We start from the raw sequence: 17,022 nt of genomic DNA, 5'->3' as shown, positions 1-17,022 counted from the left end.
AATTTTAATGAGAAAACAAAATATCTCTTCAATCTACAAATAAGGAAAGAGATTCATTCTCTCTCCTTTAATCTTTTGTAGATTCTTTTTAAAAGAGATATTTTAATTTTAATTCTCTCCAATATATTATATCTTTCACATGAGAAAAATAAAAATTAAAATTCCTTTTAATTTAATGGGGGCCGGCCACCTAAGTTTGTGTTCAAGCTTGGGCCGGCCACCCATGAATCAAGGCTTGGCCGGCCCTAGCTTGAACCACAAGCTAGCTTGGCCGACCCCCTTATCATGGGTATGAAGGTGGGTATAGGTGGGTATAGTACTCTATAATTAAGAGGCTACGATAGGGACCAAGAGGAGGAATTGGTTTGGGTCTCCCGATAAAATTAAGCATCCCGTGTTCGCCCCAAACACACAACTTAATTTTATCAATGATAATTCATTCCACTAGAGAACTATCATTGAAATACCGCACCAATCCCAAATTACATTTTTGGGCTCCTTCTTATTATGAGTGTGTTAGTCTCCCTGTGTTTAAGATATCGAATGTCCACTAATTAAGTGAGTTACTGACAACTCATTTAATTAATATCTTAGTCCAAGAATAGTACCACTCAACCTTATCATCATGTCGGACTAAGTCCACCTACAGGGTTTAACATGACAATCTTTAGGAGCTCATCTTGGGGACATTATCAACCTAGTATCTCTAGGACATAGTTTCCTTCTATAATCAACAACACACACTATAAGTGATATCATTTCCCAACTTATCGGGCTTATTGATTCATCGAATTAAATCTCACCCATTGATAAATTAAAGAAATAAATATCAAATATATGTGCTTGTTATTATATTAGGATTAAGAGCACACACTTCCATAATAACTAAGGTCATTGTTTCTTTATAAAGTCAGTATAAAAGAAACGACCTCTAATAGTCCTACTCAATACACTCTAAGTGTACTAGTGTAATTATATAGTTAAGATAAACTAATACCTAATTACACTACGACCTTCCAATGGTTTGTTCCTTTCAATCTTGGTCGTAAGCTACTGTTTATAATTTATAAGAAACCGATAACATGATATTCTGTGTGTGACACCACACACCATGTTATCTACAATATAAATTAATTTGAACAACTACATTTATCATAAATGTAGACATTTGACCAATGTGATTCTTATTTCTAGATAAATGTTTATACCAAAAGCTAGGCTTTTAGTATACATCCTAACATACAGGCATAGACAAAACTTAAGCACATTATGGCTCCCCCTTAATGGAAGCTCCCCCTTAACATAATTTTGAATTTTTGAGTTTTCTATAATTTCCTTTTAATTTCTTTGAATTTCCTTATACTCTCTACCTTTGCCATATATCAAAATAAAGATGAGAGGAAAAAAAAATGAGTATTGATGTGAACACTTAGCTTTTTAAATTAGTTTTTTTTTTGTAAAGTCAAAGTGTTTCTTTTAAAAAAAAATTCTTTAAAACTCTAAGTTTGAGAAACAATTTTCAAAGTATTTTGGAAAGATTTTTCAAAGATTTTCAAAGTATTTTTAATAAGTTTTTCAAATGTTTTTCAAAGGATTTTGAATAATTTTTCAAATAATTTTGAAGTATTTTTCAAATAATTTTGAAAGTATTTTTCAAATAACTTTGAAAGTATTTTTCAAATAATTTTTATAGTATTTTCAAATAATTTTGAAATTTATTTTCAAATAATTTTTAAAGTATTTTAAAATAATTTTGAAATTGATTTTCAAATAATTTTTAAAGTATTTTTCAAATAATTTTGAAATTGATTTTCAAATTAAAGTATTTTTCAATAATTTTGAAATTGATTTTCAAATAATTTTTAAAGTATTTTCAAATAATTTTGAAATTGATTTTCAAATAATTTTGAAGTGATTTTCAAATAATTTTTAAAGTATTTTTCAAATAATTTTGAAATTGATTTTCAAATAATTTTTAATGTATTTTTCAAATAATTTTGAAAGTGATTTTCAAATAATTTTTAAAGTATTTTTCAAATAATTTTGAAATTGATTTTCAAATAATTTTTAAATTATTTGTCAAATAATTTTGAAATTGATTTTCAAATAATTTTTAATGTATTTTTCAAATAATTTTGAAATTGATTTTCAAATAATTTTTAAAGTATTTTCAAATAATTTTGAAATTGATTTTCAAATAAATTTTAAAGTATTTTCAAATAATTTTGAAATTGAATTTCAAATAATTTTTAAAGTATTTTCCAAATAATTTTGAAATTGATTTTCAAATAATTTTTAAAGTATTTTTCAAATAATTTTTTTTTAAGATTTAAAATGGGGTTTTGAAATAATTTTTTAAGGAATTTAAAATTTAATAAAATGATTTTTATGTGTGAGCTGCATTAATTTATCTAAGTTAATTAATTTGAATTAATTTGGTTAATTTAGATTAATTTGAATAATTAGAATAATTTGGATTAAACCTAGATGCATCTCACCCGATTTTACGTTGTCAATCAGGTAATCTAAAGTAATTTTCTGAGATGGTTATCTTGATTTAGGTTATATCTAAGGATTAATTTACATTTGAGTTAAACTTAGGTTTTCCAATTAGTCAATTAAATACATATTTCTATGATTGGTTCCCAGGTCAATGGCGAGGCACTAGGCCTTCTTGGGTATGGGAGCATCCACCACTTTCTAGACAGAACCGCTCAAAGAAATTACATATTTATTTTTCTTTTTGAAACCTCCAGGTTTAACTAGCAAGTGTAAACTATGCCTAGGTCCTTAAACTATCCTAAATCTAAACATGCATAATGTAAAGGAAAATAAATAAACAAGCATCAATCTATCTATTGGTAAAGATGGTCTTTCTATTTGCTCCCCCTGGATCATAGCCTCGATAGGGTCTATCAAGGTAATGGATCTGATCCTTGGGGACCCAATATAGTCCAAGTCCGACTTGATTAACCAAGTTTGACTTGGGGACCCATGCTTGTTTTACGTTTTTATTATTTCTATTAAATAAGGACAGATATGATTTGTATTTTCTTTTTGTTTTAAATCCGAGTCCGGATTTGTTGTAGACGGCTCGCTGTTTTCCAAGAATCAGATCCAAATTCTTGGAACCCAATGTGAACCGTTCTAACGTATCCTTGAGTTCTTTAATTTGAGTTTTCAAATTGGAATTTTCTTCCTCAAGTGTTGGACTTGAGTTGAACTTCTAACTTGAACTGACTCAGTTAAAGAACTCGAGTTAGTCGCCTCCTTAAGGGTTATTACTTCCTTTTGGAGCGACTTAACCCGGATGTTGGATTTAGCCAACTTTTTAAGCAAATAAGGAATTAAATTCTTTAATTCATCTATTTGAGTTTCAGTGAGTAAAGAACTTACAGTGGAGATCTGGCCTTCGGAAACGGATGTGGATCCGTGGCTTCGCTCGGACTCTGTTTCTGACTCGCTCTCGGCTTCGGACTCGAGTTCGGACTCAGTTTCGTCAATTATGTTAGCCTGCACTGGTAACGCGAGAAAGCTCGTCGGTTCTTCCTCCTTGTCAGTCTCGGATTCGTCTAACGACTCGAACCAGGTTGCCTTCAATACTTTCTTTCTTCGTAGCTTCTTGTTTGGACAATCCGGCTTGTAGTGCCCCTTTTGGTTGCAGCCGTAACAGGTGACTCCAGTCTTGTCCTTCGTGTTCATTTGAGTCACCTTTTTTGACTTGCATATTTTCCGCACGAGTTTTATCAGTTCGGAAATGACTTCGTCTTCGTCCTCTGTGTCGGATTCATCTTTGGGCTCGGGTTTGAATTTGCGCCTTGACGTCGGTTTGCGCGTTCTGCTGGTACCTGCAACCAAAGCAACACTTTTCTCGACCGGGCGTGCATTAGTCTGCTCATGCAATTATAATTCGGAAAATAGTTCATCTAGTTTTATTGAAGATAAATCCTTGGAAACTTTGTAAGCATCAACCATGGATGCCCATAAAGTGTTCCTCGGAAAAGCGCTTAGCGCGTACCTTATTACGTTGCGGTTTTCCACCTTTTGGCCAATCGCATGAAGCCCGTTGAGTAGGTCCTGGATGCGTGCGTGAAGCTGGTTCGTCGTCTCACCTTCCTGCATTTTAATATTATACAATTTATTTAGTATTAAATCCCGCTTACTTACTTTAGCGTCGGAGGTGCCCTCGTGTAGTTCGATTAGTTTGTTCCACAGCTCCTTTGCACTTGAAAACGGTCCGACTCTATTCAGTTCTTCTTTTGTCAACCCGCATTGCAGCATACAGGTTGCTTTGGCATCAGCTTCGACCTTCTTCATTATGCTGGTGTCCCAATTGACACATGAAACCAGCTCTCTGTTGCCGTCACGTGGAAGTTCAAGACCGGTCTGGATGATGATCCACATCTCGACTTGCGTCTTGAGATGGTAGATCATCCGGTTCTTCCAATAAGCAAAGTCTTCACCGGAGAAGAGCAGGGGGCGGGTAGTGCTAGAGCCTTCTTGAAGGGCCATTTAAGAGAAGGCAATCTTGTAAAATAAACACAGTAAAACTTGTTCCAAGACTTAGTCTTGGATTAGTAGTGCGGGAGAGAAATAAAAATAGTAATTCAGGAATTTTGAGGAAAAATAATTAAAAAATTATTAAAATAATATTAAAAAAATATTACTACAAATTTTTGAAAACACAATATTTCGCTAATTCCAACCAATGGTGAAAAGATGAAAATTAATTTTTCAAAAACAGTTTTGGAGGGAAAAAAAATGAAAGGCGTAAAATGCTTGAATGGTGGTTGCACCAATTCAAAGCGACCCCGCTCTAATACCAATTGTTGGATCGAGACGCGCTAGAGGGGGGTGTATAGTGCTCGTGGCTATTTCAAGTTTTTCAGAGTCGTAAAATCGTACGAGTAATAAAAGCAGCGGAATAGAATCACAGAAGACATGAAAGATTTACTTCGTTCGGAGCCTAGGTAGACTCCTACTCGAAGGCCCGCGATCCGTGATCGCTTTCCATGGGCAACAACTATATCGCGTAAAATCTTTTAGAACTTTAAATACAAGTGCTGAAAATATAAATAATATACCGACAATTTATAGAAGATGAAAACTGGTCGCCAATCGTCGGAGCAGCAGAGTGTAGTCGAAGCATTTGGAGTAGCACGGGTTCTTCTGTTTGTGTAACACCCCTAGAAAGCCTAGATAAGAAAGTAAGGATAATGAGAGTTTGAAGGTAGTGTAAATATTCTAAGTTGAATATTAAGATGGGAAGGATTTAGATGATTAAAACTTTATGAAAGAAAATAAAGTTGAGAATATAAATCATCTATGCATGATTTATAATGGATGGAATTAATGTAGACAAAAGGAAGAAATATTTCATACATATATATGTATGAAATATTTATGCATAATGCATAATATTGTAATATATGAGTTATTATGTACAAAAGAAAATAAAATGTTAGAAGAGAGATTGAACCTTGGATCTCTTGTAAGGAACATGTATAGGATATCAAAGGGGATAGGAGAATTATTGATAAGAAGAGAAAGGACTAAGTAGTTAAGAATAAGAAAGGATTCTTTTTACTTAAAAGGAAAAGGAAGTAAAAAGAAGTAAAAAATATGTTAGGAGAAGGATTTGATCCTTGGTTCTCTTGTGGATGCATGCATGTGTTAACCAAGTGTGATAGGAGTGAATATTGTAAGAGGAGAGATGGGAATTATAATTAAAGGAAAGAAAGGAGAGAAATTAAGAGAAAGAAAAGAGAGAAACTCAAGAAGCATTTCTCTAGCATATTCTTTCTCATTAAAAGGAGAAGTAAATGAGGAGGATGAATCAAGTCAAGTTTTCCTCCCCTCACTTTAGTATAAATAGGCATGGAGGGGTGACTTCAACTTCATCCTCAACTCATTCTCCTCCTCTCCTCCATTGGTGCCGAGAACTCACTCTCTCCCTCTTTTCTTCTTCTTGTTGCCGAGCAACACAAGAGGAAGAAACCTCTTCTTCCTCCTCACTCTCTCCCTCTTTTCTTTCTTGTTGTTGCCGAGCAACACAAGAGGAAGAAGTCTCTTCTTCCTCCCCCTCTCCACCAAAAGACCTAGCTTCCTCCATTGGTGCCGAGCAAAGCAAGCAAGAAGAAGAAAGGTCCACAAGCAAGTTCTCGAACCTAGGAAACTTAAGCAAAGAAAGTAAGCTTCCCCTCACCTGCGGTACAAGGCTTTCATGTGATTTTCGGATTCTTTTTCTATGCCTTGAAAGAAAGTTTTCCCCTATGTTTTTATACATATATGATGCATGATCAGAGGTGTATGTAACCTTAGAATTTCAATCAAAAATATTGTAAATAGGTTAGGAAAATTATTGTCTAACCAAACTAGTGCAAGGTTCCCTCTATGAAATGCTAAGGACCTTCCTATGGTTTTCTTGCTTGGAAGTTGATTGGAACCAAAAGAACCCCACTCTCATGTTTCGGCCAAGAAAGAATTTAGGGTTAGGAGGACCTTGAATTTAAAATAACTATGCTTATATGACATGATATAAAGTTCTTAAGAGTTGTATACTTGTATGTTGAAAGAAACTCATGAACCTTACTCTTAATATTTCGGCCATGGTAAGGTGATGGTTTAGAGAAGCTTAAACAAAATTCTAATATGCTCAATGACCTCTGTGATATTATGTTATGAAAGATGATTAATGCTCTCATGTTTAATTGGAATGTAGAAAATTAGTTACATGATTTATGACATGTAAGATCACAAGAGTCCTAGCTTGTTTATGATCCAACTTTGTGTATGATGTTCTTAGTAAATCTTGCTATGAAATTTACTTAGGTTTCCCATGCTTTAGGCCACTTAAAGGAAGTTTATATTCTATGAATTTCAGCCAAGTAAGGTTTAAAGGACCTAGAGGCCTTGGAAATGAAACCTAAGGGGTTAAAAGTACTTCTTATGAAAACTTGATAATGTGTGAATGTGATACATGTTTGTATGACCTAAATGAATCATTATGTGTTCGGCCATGAAGGGATAGATGCCCTAGAAACCCTAGAAAAAAAATTAAATATGTCTATGCCATGCTGTATGAAAATGATATGATAATAAGTTAGAATGCATGATTGCTTTAGTTATGAAATGATATGCATAATGAAGTTATATTATGAAATATGCCATGATGTGTTATAGCATAGAAAATGCTATACATAATGAAAAGAAATGAAGTTATGTTATGATATGTGATAGCATAGAAAATGCTATACATAATGAAAAGAAATGAAGTTATGTTATGATATGTGATAGCATAGAAAATGCTATACATAATGAAAAGAAATGAAAAGAATAAATGCATGAAAGATTGTTAAGGACATGATATGATAGTTATGCATGATAAGTTATTTTTATGGTTTGTACCAAGGGTGGGCTCCGTAAACGCCCCGGGGTCTATGGAGTAAGACTCGGGCCTCGTCAGTAATGGGCCTTTGAGTGCCCTAGGTCGATGGAGTAAGACTCGGGTCTAGTATGTATGCATGGTAGGGCTCAAGACTTGCTACCTTGGACCTACGCATTAAGTATGTGGTACAAACCGGGATCCCAAATGATGATGATATTAATTTCAAGTACTATTAAGTATAAGTTTTCAAATTCACGATGCATTGCCTACATTCATATGTGCTTGAATTATATGATGATATGATATAATGTCATGTGATATTATGATATGAATATGATGCCCTTGTATGTCTCATGCTTGTGATTTATTTGTTTTATGATATGATATTCATGCTTCTATGAAATGATATGTGAATAAGAAATATGCATGATATGTTTGAATAGAATGATATGTTATGTTATGATTAGTTGAGACGATGATATGTTGATCCATTCTTGATATACGATGATTCTCGGTTTTAGTGAGTAGGAAAGGAACTTACTGAGCCATGAGTGCTCATAGCTTACTTTCCTTGTACCGCAGATAAAAGAGAAAGCTGGATGAACAACGGAGCAGCAGGAGGAGCAGATAGTGATGTGTGTGGTGGTGGCTCGGCTAGGACGATTCGGACAAATTAATATTTTTAGTTATAAGTTCAATATATGCACATTTGAACAAATCAGAATATGTGATATTATGCTTAATAAATTAAATTCTTTAAAGTTTTTATTCTTCCGCTGTTATAGTAAAACATGTACGTAAGTAGTATAAGAACGTAGCGCCGCCCTTGGGTAAGAAGGGTGGGCGTTACAGTTTGTGTTCAGTTCGAGATTGATGTTGAAGCTGCACCTCGAGGCCTCCTTTTATAGCCTCTGCAAGTCTGATCTGGATCCCCAAGTCTCGGGATCAGATTTGACCCGAAACGGATCGGTCGACCGATCCCCTGTTCGATCGACCGATCAGGCGATCTTCTCCCATCCGATCCGCCTGATCCTCTCGCTCCGCTGGTCAAACTCTATCCCTGCGTTCGGTCGACCGATCCCAGCATTCGGTCGACCGATCAGTCTCCTCTGAGCCACTCACCTCGGCCTGATCAAGACGCCACCTATACTAGGTTCGGTCAACCGATCATGAGGTTCGGTCGACCGATCCCTGGTCGAGCCCGGTCCAACTTCTGGAGAACCGATCTGGTAGCTTGGAGGTTCGATCGACCGATCCCTAGGTTCGGTCGACCGATCCCGGTCAGTACTAACCCTGCACACAAATGTTAGTTTCCTACAAAACAGAGTTAGAACATAAAAAGATAATGTATAATAATGAATTTGACAGTCACCCGACTGTCCGGGTCTGACTTCGGGTTTCCAACCGGAAACCATAGGTCGACCCGACGCCTACTGTTCCCTCGTTAGGGGAACGCGTCCTCACCTACTCCTCTCAGGAGATTTTACCTGTTGCCAGTACGATCCTCCAGATCGACTGGACTTTTGCTCAGCGTCCATTGCTTCCGGTCTTCATGCTGGATGTCTGGTCCTCAACCCATCCAGACTTCCACCTGGTTCGCGACACCAGGATTTTAACCTAGGGTTACAACCCCCTAGGATTTTGCCCGAAGCGCCGGCCCGCCAAGACTTCCCGCATAGGGTTACCACCCCCTATGACCTAGGGGTACCGCCCCCTAGGGTTTTTGTCACGCCCCAGGTAGTCCCTGCTAGAAGAAATTTCGGCAGCATCTCCCCTGTACGGCGGACAATATGAATCTCAGTATACATATATATCTATACCTCGGCCACACACGGCCGGAACAATACAATACAAAAAAAATAAACAATCCACGCAATTTATATAGACAATCCACGTAGTTTAATATACAGCCTCCGGCTGTCAACAAAATCTATAAAAAAGAAAGACGATATAAAATCATCACAGATATATGTAAAACATCCTACTACACTACAACGAAGAAAACCAAATCAACAAAGTAATGAAAATATCTGCAGCGGAAATCAATAGTAGCAAACCCAAATGTTCGACAAAAGTCTACAATACAATAGTCTCACATCGTAAGTACATAAAATGCAAAACAAAACATTTCCCGACAACAGGAAAAATCCTCGCGACAAGGGGCTAGCGACTGGAATATCTCCCGACGGCATCAACCTGAAAGGTAGAAATATAGCGGTGTGAGTCCAAAGAACTCAGCAGGTAATCCAATAGATATGTACAGCAACATATAGCTACCAGTAATAGCCTAAGGTACAACCTCCTAAACCATAGCACCTATAGTACAGTTTCCTAACAGTATAGCAGGTATGCATATCTGAAATAAACTGTGATAACCAGCAATAGGCATAAAGTACAATCTATAGCAAGAACGATAAGAAAATGCATAACTGAAATAAACTGTACTAACCTGCGAGGCTTGTGCAACTGACTGTGAATATACACAGATAAAAATAGTCAGAGCAAAAGCATATATAACCTGTATGCATGTCAATCATATGCAATCACCAAAATGCATCAATCATAAATAATGCAATCTGTGCATATGATGCAAATGACATGTCCTGGTCACCCCTACTGCCATGCTCAGCCGTCTCACACGCGATGGTGAGACCGAGTGGGTAGGGCTGTGACAACCGTGCACTCTGCTGTCACTACCCCTGAAGAGTGACCGAGTGGACGGGATGCTGTCGGAGTACACCTATCCTCCTACCTCAAACATAGTGAGGGAGTGCAATGCTGTCATCTCCTGGTATACAATGACGGGGAGGGACCCCGGTGTGCTACCACGCTCCTGTCACGCTACCCATGAGCGGCCTAGCGGAGCACTACCGGGCAACCTACCATACACACCCTGAGTGTTGTGCCACTACCCATGCAGTGAACACGTTGTGTGCAGGCTCATGTAGCCGGCCGACGAGCTCAACAATAATGGAGTCGTCCATCGCCCAGCATGCAATCATGCAATATGGTGCATGCGGCTACAATATGTCATACCTGAGTATATCCTCCTCCATATGCGTAGATGCCAAAAGTAAACGCATATATATAACAGAGATATAAACAACATGAAACCAACAATATATAACAAGTATCTCCAGCAACTAATCATGGGTAGATAAGCACTACAAATAACCATAACACACATATACACATGGCAAAAGATAAAAGTAATCCAGACTAATATAAACCATCAAACAGTAGGAGCATGTGATAGGTATCAACTAAGCTAAATCCAAGGAAGAGATAAATCTACTATCTACTACTAGTAATTATATATAAACTACACATATCCTAAGACAATATCAAAAAGATAAGTCAAAGGGTACCCGCCTCAAGTAGAAGGTACAATCCAAATCCGAAGTCAACGTCGAGACGCCTGTCTCGAATCAGAATCCTGCGTCAAGCAATATATATATTTTATTTAGCTAAATTCAAATGAAATAGCTAAATAAAATTCCCAAAACTAAATTAGGGCAAACCCTAATCACCACAATCACAACTTACCAATTTAAATCTAATGGTCGATTAGGGTTAGTTACCTAATCCCCAATCACCAATTTGATTAGCAATCCAAACTTAGATTAGATCCAATAGTTAACTAGGGTTAATTGCTTAACCCTAATTATTCCATTAGATTAAATCTATGTAAATAAATCTAATCATAATCAACAACTAGTAATCCAAATACTCCTAATTCAAATCTACACATCATGTATCAACTAATTACACCTAGTAATCATGCAATCCAAAATATACCTAAATCAATCTAGTCATAAACCTAAATTAACCGTTCTACAACAAGATCAAATACTTACACATAATTCTAATTCGAAACTACACATGATCTAGTAATCACACCTACATTCAACTAATCAATCACACGAAATCTAATTCCTCTAAATCATGTATCAATCAATATAAAATACCTCAAGCTTAGCCAATAAGAGGGTTGCCTACCGAATGAGCTGCTGGAGTCTACCTCTCTGCCCGGATGCAACTACTGACCACCAACCAAAAACCCCACAATACTCAACCTGCTGGATCACCTAAATCAAGAAGGAATCAAGCAAAGATCACATATCAACATGAAATGGTGATCTCTGATCAAGCAACGCATAACACCAACTAGACTCTCCTTCAGCCGAGACCTCAGTTAGCAACAAGGAAGAGGAGATCCAAGATCACCTTCACAAAATCTCACCTTCCTAGATTGAATCACAATGACACCAGAACAGAGCACTAATCTGTGTGAATCAACGTACCGAACCTACTGACCCTCAATCAGCAACAACAAAGACGAATCCAAGATCTGACCTGGGATCGCCGAGAATCAAAGAGAAAGAGTAAGAACCGAGGAAGAAGACACAAACCTAGGGCACCAATCATAGATCAGAAAGAGGAAAGATCGGTCACTTACCCTCGGAGCCCTAAATGTCCCTTCCCCGTCGGCGATCGGGTTGGCACCGAATCGGTCCAGTGGCGTCGAATCCAACCGATCCCCTCCAAGATCTGGGAAACGACGGTGGAAGGAGGTGCTCTGCCGCCAACGATCCACTCCCCTGGCGTCGCCGGTGTCGGAAAAGAGACCGCCGAGCAGAGAGGAGAGGCGATCGACCACAAAACCTGCCGAAGCAGAACCCCTCGACCAGATCCGGCTTAGACTTCCTCGGCACCGTCGAGCTCCGGTGACTCCACTGATTTCCGTCGAGGTCGACAGTCGCCGGAATCGTCGGCTTGCTTTGGCCGCGAGAGAGAACAGAGAGAGCTCGGAGTCGGGGGGAAGGCAGAGGGAAAATGGTTCGGGTATCGGCGATTCGGGGAGGAGAAAAGGAATAAAGGAAATAAATATAAAAGAATTTAAATAATAAAACATTTCCTCATTTTAACGGGCATCCAAATAGGCTTTATCCGCACCCGCCGATTCGTCCCCTCAAAACCCTCCGTTCGAGCTCCGAAAAATTCCCAGAAAATTTCTAAAATTCCGAAAAAATTCTATAAGGCTATTTCTGAAATAACCCTATTTATTTAAATTTTCCGAGATCTCACATCCTCCCCTACTAATAAAAATTTGGTCCCCAAATTTTGCTATATCCAGCAGCAACCACTAGAATATAACCAAACAGTATAAATGCTGAAAGAACTCTAACCCACATACCTCAAGTAAACAGATGAGGGTATCGAGCTCGGATCGTATCCTCCAGCTCCCAAGTAGCCTCCTCGTCAGAATGATGCTGCCATCCGACTTTAACCAGCTAGACCGTCTTGTTCCGCAGCTGACGCTCTCTGTGGTCCAGAATCCGTACCGGAACCTCCTCGTAAGTAACGTCAGGCTGAATAGGAACAGATATATTTGACAAAACATGTGCTGGATTGGATACCTATCTCCTCAGCATAGATACGTGGAATACATCATGAATGTCAGCTAGAGATGGTGGTAGCGCCAGACGGTAAGCTACTACTCCAATCCTCTCCAAAATCTGGAATGGCCCAATATATCGTGGAGCTAGCTTACCTCGAAGACCAAATCGCTTCACCCCTTTCGTGGGTGAAACTCTCAGAAACACATGATCACCAATGGAGAACTCCAGGGGTCTCCGTCTCTGATCAGCATAACTCTTCTGACGGTCCTGAGCCTCTGACATCCTCCGTCTGATAGTACGGACTAACTCCGCATCCTGCTGGACTCTCTGAGATCCTAGCAGCTGATCCTCCCTGACCTCCTCCCAGAGGGTGGGTGTCCGACAAGGTCTACCATACAACGCTTCAAACGGTGCCATCTGGATAGTCGAATGATAGCTGTTGTTGTAGGCGAACTCCACCAATGGCAGGTGGTCCTCCCAGCTACCCCCAAAGTCCATAACACAAGATCTCAGCAAATCCTCCAAAGTCTGTATAGTCCGCTCTGACTGCCCATCTGTCTGTGGATGGAATGCCGTACTGAAACGAAGCTGTGTGCCCAAGGCCTGCAGCAGACTCTGCCAGAAACGGGACGTGAACCGTGGGTCTCGATCAGATATAATGCTCAACAGAACACCATGCAATCTGATAATCTCTCGACAGTATAACTCAGCTAATCGATCTAGATAATCAGTCTTCCGGATCGCTAAAAAGTGTGTGGATTTGGTTAATCGGTCAACGATTACCCAAATCGCATCATGACCCCGTCGAGTCCTAGGCAATCCTACCACAAAATCCATAGTAATGTGCTCCCACTTCCACTCTGGGATAGGGATCCTCTAATGTAATCCAGCAGGTCTCTGGTGCTCGACCTTCACCTGCTGATAGACAAGACATCTAGCTACGAACTCCGCGATGTCTTTCTTCATACCGTTCCACCAATAGGAACGCCGCAAATCATGATACATACGAGTTCCACCTGGGTGGATAGCAAATCTAGAACGATGCGCTTCCTGAAGTAACTCCTCCATGACCGGGTGGGACTGAGGTACACATAATCTGCCTCGAAAATAAACAATACCCTCGTCATCTCGTGTAAACTCGGTCTGCTGTCCGAAAGCTATCTGGTTGCTAATGAACTGTAAATGCTGATCTCCGGCCTGGGCCTCTCGAATCCTCATCCTGATCAATGATTGAGCAACCATGGTAACAAGAATACCCTGCTCTGTCCGTCCCTGCTCCTCAAGGCCCAACTCAGAGAATCCCTGAATCAAGTCCGTGACTAAAACTCGGTGACAAGCTAAAGTCCCTCTGGACTTCCTGCTAAGTGCATCAGCAACCACATTAGCTTTACCCGGATGGTAGCTAAAAGTACAATCATAATCCTTCAGGAACTCCATCATCTCCTCTGTCAGAGATTGAGTTCCTTCTGTGTGAAAATATATTTGAGACTCTTATGATCAGTAAGAATCTCAAAAGTAATACCATACAGATGATGTCGCCAAATCTTCAATGCAAAGATAATGGCAGCTAGCTCTAGATCAGGTATTGGGTAATTCTTCTCATGCTCCTTCAACTGACGAGTGTTGGAGTGTATACTGAAAGCCTAAGCTTTTGTAAACATTTGTTTTAAAGAATCACATTTGGTCAAATTATCTACATTTGTTTATAGTTGTTCAATTAATTTATATTGTAGATAACATGGTATGTGGTGTCACATACAGAAGATGATGTTATCAGTACCTTATAAATTATAAACAGTAGCTCACAACCAAAATGGAAAGAAACAAACCATTGGAAGGTCGTAGTGTAATTAGGAATTAGTTTATCTTAACTATTTAATTACACTAGTACACTTAAAGTGTATTGAGTAGGACCATTAGAGGTCGTTTCAATTATACTGACTTTATAAAGAAACAATGACCCCAGTTATCACTACAAGAAAATTGGGCTTTTACAACACTTAAAAGACAACGCTTTTTTTAAAAAGCGTTGTCATTTTTCTTTTAACAACGCTTTTAGTGAAAAGCATTGTCTATTTCTTTATTTTCTTACTGATAGACAACGCTTTTTTAAAAACCGTTGTCTTTTAGTGATTTTTGTGGGTCAACGACAACACTTCTTGAAAAGTGTTGTCTATTACTATTTTTTAAGTGTTGTCTATTATCAAGTTCTCATCTAAATTAAATCTAAAATGATACAAACCGTTGGATTAAGTAAGGAGTTGAAAAACCCTAGGTTTCACTCGCTTGCACCCACCAATCTTTCGAAAACCTCCCGAACCCTTCTCACAACTTCTCATCTCTCGCCTTCTCCATCCAACTCCTCCTCTCACGCCCTCTCACCTCCGTCTCGCCTGCCACTGCTGCCCTCGTTTCCGCGCAAGGGCAACTCACGTACGACTCCACCTCCTCCTCTGCATCCACTCGACAGCTAAAGTGGTTCAACATTGGAGAGGGTTGTCTTGTATTTGAAGGCCTCTTCGAGTTCTTCCAGGCCTCCGCTGACGGCTCCATCGATGCCATCGTGAAGATCAACCGCGAAGATGCCGACATTGCCATCAACTGCGCTGGCGGACTACACCACGCCAAGAAGTGCGAGGCCTCCGACTTCTGCTACGTCAACGACATTGTCCTTGACATCCTTGAGCTCCTTAAGTACCACAGGGTAAGCCGACTATACATTTCCTTCTGTTACTCTTCCATCATAGATTTTGTTCTTGCTTCACTGTTGGCGATCATGTTTAGCGTTGATTATTTTTTGCTTCTATGCAACTTACAAGATTTAGTAGTAATTAGAGGCAATTACAGTTTTATTTAATTTAGTTGATTTTCATTTGTTTTTGTTAGCCTTGTTGTAGCTCCTGACATCTGTAAGCACACATCAAAATCTCTCCTTTCCTCTTGTTTTTATCAGAATCAAAAGGTTTCAGAACAACAAATTCTGAAAAGTAATCTAAGAGGTTCGTGAAGATCATAGTCATTGCTACAACTTTGGGCATCCTTTTGTTCTTGATCGTGTCTGTGTTCATTTGGTGGAGAAGGAAAATAATCAAAAGTATGTATGCTCAACCACTCATGTTAAATATTGTCGACTAGGTGTATGATGAAATGCCCTTATGAGTTATACTTGTTGATTGGTATTTATTTTTCACATTTAACTACTACATTTAGATGTAAGTTTGTTCAATGACACATACTCATTTGCAACACAAAGCAAAGTAATCGAGGTGAACAAGAAAAAAAACATCACCTGGCAAAGTGACAGATCACAAATTTGGCAGTGATGTCTACCCTAAATACTTCTAGCAGGGAGGTCTCATATGAGGTGCCAAGCTGTAAGTGTTTTTTTGTCTTTCATTTCTATATCATATGTTGTATTCAAGTTGGTAGCAATCATTGTAATAAAATTTGCAGTTGAGCGAGCAAGAATATCTCATTGTTTGGATGAGGACAGCTGCCTTGCCATAGTTTAGAAAATTCTATGGGAGAATTGAGAGAGACCTTGCAGCCAATGAACAAATCTCAATGACAATAGAGAACAACTACAACACTTACAATTTTGAAGGGGAGAAGAGGTTGGTACTTTCTACTACCTCATGGATAGGTAGGAAGAATGGTTTCATTGGTGTTGCATATCTTACAATCGGTAGCCTTTGCATATTTCTTGTGGTAGCCTTCATGGTTCTTTATCTGCTCAAGCCTTGGTAAGTATCTTGCTCGTGGTTAGCATTTATGGTACGCAGTACAATGAATACATTTTTCTATAGTTGATAAGCAAAAATCAGGTTAACAAGGTTTCACTTGGAACTAATAGACTTGTTGCTCCGATTGATTTCAACTTCGATGTTACCTAGTGACAACTCATGCAAATTGGTTCACTTGATCTTGCAGGACCCTTGGAGATCCATCGTACTTATCTTGGAATAGAAACCCAGATGGACATTAGTGAAACTTTAAGTTCAAGTTGCATTCAAAAGTTGGTAAAGTTACAAATTTAGTTGCTCTAAATCAAAGTCTGCCAATCATGTGCAAACAATTTTCTTTGAGGATTCTGTAATCTGTAACTTCAATAGAGACCAAAGGAAATACAATGTTAGATCATTGTGCAAATTGAACAGTCACGTCATGTTGACAATAGTATCATCATTTTGGGAATTATGTACCTAGTTTTTATGTACACTGTGTATCTATCTC

General features: G+C 38.6%; 1 pseudogene; it reads left to right on the top strand.

The window, feature by feature from the left end:
- LOC122050188 overlaps positions 1–16,774 on the top strand; it is a 40,282-nt pseudogene extending 23,508 nt beyond the window's left edge.
- The last annotated feature ends 248 nt before the right edge of the window (positions 16,775–17,022 follow it).

This window comes from Zingiber officinale, chromosome 3A, assembly GCF_018446385.1.
Source record: "Zingiber officinale cultivar Zhangliang chromosome 3A, Zo_v1.1, whole genome shotgun sequence".
Classification (NCBI taxonomy): domain Eukaryota; kingdom Viridiplantae; phylum Streptophyta; class Magnoliopsida; order Zingiberales; family Zingiberaceae; genus Zingiber; species Zingiber officinale.
The sequence above is the reverse complement of the archived record's forward strand: the minus strand, read 5'-3'. Positions and strand labels throughout refer to the sequence as shown.